We start from the raw sequence: 6,485 nt of genomic DNA on the forward strand, positions 1-6,485 counted from the left end.
AGAGAAGAGAAGCAGGCAATGTGCGTATATATAGAGAGGTGTTTGAGACCAGTGGTCAAAGACCCGAAGAAAATTGTGAAAACGAGAGAGAGAGATTCACGTTCATGGAGTTGGAGGGGACAGTAAATTATACTAAAATATAATTTTTGATTTTTTTTGACAGCTGTTAAAAGTAAATCATTTTTACAAATATTAAAAATTTATTCGGGGTGCAAAAAGAACTTCTTGAAGTCTTTCACCATAATGATAGTATATATTTCAATTGAATCATAATATTTGACTTTCTAATAATGTTTTGACACATAGTTGAATTCCAATTCGTAGATTTTTTTCAGGGAAAATTCAATATTACCCCGCGAGTTTTATTAATGTTTTTAATTCTTATATCCATTTTTAATTTTACAAAAACTTATATAGATATTCAAAATTTTTCAAAATTCTACATTAAATCGCAAAATATGTTGTAATTTCTCACATAACCATAGGATTTCGATTTGTTTTGACTTTAAAGATTTCCGTTTAAGGATTTAGTGATTTAAGCGATTTTGGTTTAGAAAATTTAAATGATTTTTGTTTTAGGTAAAAGAATTTTGGTATAATTATGTAGGACATTGCAACATATTTTTGTGATTTGGTTTGGTGTGAGATTTTAAAAAATTTTAAATTTATGTGTAAATTTTTATCAAATTAAAGATTGATGTATGAATTGAAAATGTTAACAAAAAATTTTAAGGAATATGAGATTTTCTCATTTTCTTGTAAAGACATGCATGTGATAAAATGACTAGTGCACTATTTTCCAATTATTCTTTTGATTCGATCTCGAAACACAGCAAAATATCGGAAACATGTGATCAAATATATTTATTATAAATCGTTATTGTGATATTTAAAAATTTTAAACCTATTTTTATAGTACACAAATTAATATTTGCTATGACTAAAATAATTAAAAAAAATCAATTCAAATGCCACAAATTTTTATTTAACGAGCTTGGAAAAGCATGATATGGCATATTGATATTATACAAATAAACTATTTTATATCATAACCATATATGATAAATTTTAAATTCCCAATAAAACATAAAATTCCAAGACTACCTTACCGCAACAACCATACCAAACGTATTGAAATATTTCTTTTTTTTGCATGGTTATTATTAGGCTCTAATCACAATACAAATGCAAAGGTTTCCGCGACATGAATTTCAAGTCATAGTTTATTTGCATGTTTCCAATTCACATAAGTTTTAGTTTCTTTTATCAAATATATCATACAAATAGACAAAAAGGAAAACTACAAGAAACTAGAGTTTTTTTGAAACGATCGAATTATATTGGATTATTTTTTTTTTAAGAAAAACCAAAGAATTATTGAAATATATAAGAATTGAAAAACATGCACGCATATATACATATATATAGAATTACAGCGTACTCGAAGTGACATAGATTCGGTTGTGAAGATTTCAGCAAGCCATGTGAAGTAGTTGTGTCCTTTTGCGTTTCTCTGGTGTATACAAATACCACATCACGCTGTTAAGTCTGTTTTGTTTTCCATTAGGTATGCTTGTGTGTGTGTGTGTGTGTGTGTATACGTAAATACATGCAATCACGTATACAACTCGAGAAAAATACGTATAATTCGTAGTGGAAAACGGGCTTGCCAATAGCAGTGTATGCACAATACATAACGGTTGTAGTGAGCCATATTCTTCTTCTGATATAATCCCATATTCAAAAAAGAAAAAAAAATCTCGTCACCTTGGATTCGCTCATATGATTTACGGCGGATATGGACTGACTTGATATGTTCATTAACTTGTGTCGTAAGGATTTTAAATTTGCTGACATTACCATCTAAAATGTGTTTTTCTTTTATTTTTGAAATTGTAATCATTTTTTGTGAATTTTATATAATAACGTTATTATTTTTTGCTTGAATAAACGTATCTCGAGTAAGCATTTGTTCATAATGTATCCCAAAGCTTGAAAACATTATACAACTTTTTTTTTTATAATTTTCATCAAAATAGTGGTATTATATGTTACTATATGCAAATTTAAATTTAAAATTTTGTCATACATAATAGTATATTTATTAAATATTTAATGATAAGGAGATACGTTTGAATGAGATTAATATTGTATGAATGTTTAATAGTAAGTAACCAATGGTTTCTCGGAATATAAAAGGGGACAAGCAAATTGGGGAACTTGCCATGTTAGTGGTAGGTAAGGAGGCATAATCAATTACAAATCATCTTTTCATTTTATTTTATTTTTATTGTAAATTTAATCTTGTTATGATTATGATGATAATTAATGTGTGGCATACCGATGAATACTGTATACGGATATTGAAATTTTTGAAATGCATAAACGCTTTGCCCTTTCGCCTATAACAATATTTTGTAATTATTTTATGCAATTGTGTTTTTACATTTTTTGGTAAACTTTATTTTATTATAATGAAAATCATAGTTTTATTTACTGATTCTTTCTTAAAAGATGCTTAATCGACGTTTCAAACAGACGTGCAATCGATGTGGCTATTCATATTGCCAAAAAAAAAATTATTTTTTGGGAACGAAACTAAAGAACATGTCGAGTAATGATCCTTCAAAGCTATAAATAATTGTGGTCGTAATTAACGTCGTAAAACATGTGTATCCAACACTCTTATTTGCAATCTTAACTACCAAATAGCCCCCGACAATCAATAAACTATTAGATTAAGTATTTGACAAAAAAAAACATATTAGATTAAGTAAATATTTTATTAATAAAAATACATATTTTCTTTCATTTACTAATACCACGCACATATATAATTCGATTTATACAATTTGACGAGGACTTCGATTTATAATTGTATGTGATCTAAAAAATCAATTTTAATGTGATGCATTTTAAATCAAATTAATAGAATATAAACAAACAATATAAATATAAATAATATAAAAATAAGTTAAAAAATTGTAAAAAATAAATTTTAATGAAACAATTAATAAAATTAAAAGTGGGAAAATTATAATTTTTTGAAAAAAAAAATCAAATATACATTGCTATTAACCTCTCTTCTACATGTATTGTGTAAATTAGGAGGAGCAAATAAATTCATTTTAGTGCATAACATATATATTCATATAACGTCAAAACGTGTGATATCGTTACTCTAAAAAAATCGTTATAGATAAAAAAAAATGCGTTATTTGACAAAAAAATGCGTTAATTTGAATTATGTTAAAGGTAAATAATCGAACAGCACCACCAAGAACTAGAATTATGGTCGGCTTTTGTCTTTTAGACCCCCAATTTGTAACTTCTTCTAAGCTTCCTCATTGACACTCTAATACGAAGATTAATATACGTAATTATCCTTGTGAAAATAAAATTATTAATAAAAATTTTAACCAAAAGCTTGTAGCGGCTAGTTGCTGCTTATTAAAAGCAATATATAAATAATAAATTATAATTACGTAAAAGATTAAATAAGCGGATCTGGTTGTGCTGCAGCCCCTTTCTCGAACAAAGCATCTACATTGTATATATAATAATGTATTCGATTTAATTATTAATACTCTTATTATTATTATTATTATTATTATTAAAATATGGGCTGTGGCGATCTTGGGGCATGTGATATGCTGCAAAAAGTTGTGGTCTACGGGGCACTTTAATTAGAATTTTCTGATTTTCATGTAACAAAATTAGATTCTATGTTTTTATTAATTTCACAAATCATCATATCATAAAATGATAACTGTATAAAAAAAATATAATCGGTGAATGTTAAATGTTAAACAATTGCTACCACAGATTTCAATATGAACCCCTAAGTATATATATCAAATCTAATTATGCATTACAAAAGTCTATAAAAACACTTTACCAAAAAAAAAAGTCTATAAAAACAATAAAATCCAATGTGCGTTGGAATTTCTAAAATGATTTATGTGTGTATATCACCTTTTTAGATGGGCATAATTCACTTTCCCTTTAAAAAAAATTAACAATTATTTATGAGTTGTTTTGGTGCGTTTATCACTTTTTTTTTGAATTACACACATTTGTTGAATATATTATATGCATAAAAGTATACATTATGCTTTTATTTTATTCCGCTTTTTTTCCGAACTATTAGGATTTGGACCTACAACCCTTTATTTTCTAACAAAAGGAGGACTCACCCTACATTAAAATAAATATTTAAAATGTATTTTAGATATATATATATATATATATATATATATATTGAAGTTAGAATTATAAAACTCTCAAATTTGAGCCCGACCAGTCAGGCCCAAGAGGGTCCAAAACCAACACCAAAGTCGAACCCATCTATGTGCCCATGTTACATGTCATAGGCCACATACGTACGCTATACGGTATTCGATCTGATATGATATGACCGTAGAATCATATATCTAGACGCGTTCCACACGTTCAAAATAAATAAATAAAATTCATTAGAAACATACCATTTTTAAATTATATATTATCAAAATAATTTCGGTATGATTCATATTTTTAACTTATATGTATAATGAGATTAGTTGAAAAACATACCGTATTGAAATTAAGCCCTATCAAATAATTTCTCTTAAATTCGTATTTTTAATGTGGAAAAAACAAGAATATCAATATTAAATCCTAGAAAAATCGTATATTAATACCTAAATTTTTACAAAAATTTCAGATAAATATCTAAACTATAAAATTTTTATATAAATGTCTGAATTTTTTTTAAATCCTATATAAATAACTAGATTTTTTAAAAAATCTCAAATAAACCCCAAATCACTTAATGACATCATCTATTTTTATTTGAAAAATACCTGAAATTTGTATCTATTTGAAAAAAATTTCAAAAGTCTAGATATTTATATAAAATTTTTAAAAATTCAAATATTTATATAAATATTTTATAGTTCAAATATTTATTTAGGATTTTTATAAAAGTTTAGATATTTATATGTTATTTTCTCCCAATCCTATAAAGGTAATCTATCGACTAATATGGATATATATATATATCTTGCATTATTATGAGTTTTGATTAATCCTATAATCATTATAACAACTTGAAGTCGGCACTCCTGCTTCTCTTTGAACTTTGGATACTATTATTGGGAATGCAATTATCTTTAGAACACAATAAATAAATAAATAACCACGGCACATAAAATTTTTAAAATTCATTTTATTTTACATTTATTTTTTTTTATCGTTAAGTTTTATATTTTTGGGTTATTGAAGTTAATCCGTGACTGAAATAATATATAAATTTCATTCAATAACTAGTTTAAAATTGTAACTATTTAATAATCGTTACATAGACACTATTCTTCAACATAAAAAAAAATCTGAATATTTATTTCGACAAGAAATAATTATGAGAATGAAAAACACTGTGTTTTAAGACTGTTAAGTATAATTTTTCTAAAATACTTTATGTAAAGGTAAAGGCCCTTTTAAAAATGGTAAATGATGATATGCTAAAAAGGGATAATGACCCGATGCACTTGAGACCGTAACATGTCTTCCATCTTTTGTTGCAGCTTAAGCTTTATATTATATATACCAAACTTTACACTCCTTGATAATCATCCTCATGGCCGCAAAGTTATATACCAACCGAAACACACGCAAAAGGAAAAGAAAAAGAAAAAAAAGGAATTATGGGGGGAGTGTATACACACACACACACACACACATATATATATATATATATATATATATATATATGTGCGTGTGAATTATGTTTACATGCACATGCGACTTGAATAGACGAGGGGTTTCAATTGTAGAATAGCAGCTATTATAACATGTAAATAGAATATTTATAATTTTTTTTGGGTCCGTCACTAATTAAAACGTACATTGTAATTCTAAAATTACATTCTAGTCTGTAATAAATTATGAAAAAATTACTAATTTCTCAACTACACAAATGTGCTGGTGACATTCTAAATATCATCGTTTGGGAGGACTTGGACTGCATATTTCATTACTTCAGGCAATTTCATAATGTTCAAATGGGAAATGAGCTACAAATTTTTTTTAATTAAAAAAAAAGATAATCGGAAATGAGCTTAAATTAAAATTTAAAATAGGCTTCAATTAAAAAACCATAAATGGTTATACCAAAAAAAAAAATCATAAATGGGCTTGAATGAAAATTCTATAATGGGCCGGAAGCGAGCTTTTCGAAACCCATATATTCCTTTTTTTTTTCATAACCTACTTTATGTTTTGCCACACTTTTCTCCGGACTCGAGAAAGTCTCATAAATTTATAAAATTCTCTATGGCCGAACGATTTAATATCTATCGATTGGCATTTATTTTATTTACAAGTTTCGAATTTTCGATCGCATGCATAAGATTCGGACTCTAAATCTCATGGTTAATAATATGGGTAGATAAAATTGAATTATAACATGGTAGAGTGCCAAAAAAGTATCCATATAGGGAAAG

This window comes from Tarenaya hassleriana, unplaced genomic scaffold (assembly GCF_000463585.1).
Source record: "Tarenaya hassleriana unplaced genomic scaffold, ASM46358v1 Cleome11, whole genome shotgun sequence".
Classification (NCBI taxonomy): Eukaryota; Viridiplantae; Streptophyta; class Magnoliopsida; order Brassicales; family Cleomaceae; genus Tarenaya; species Tarenaya hassleriana.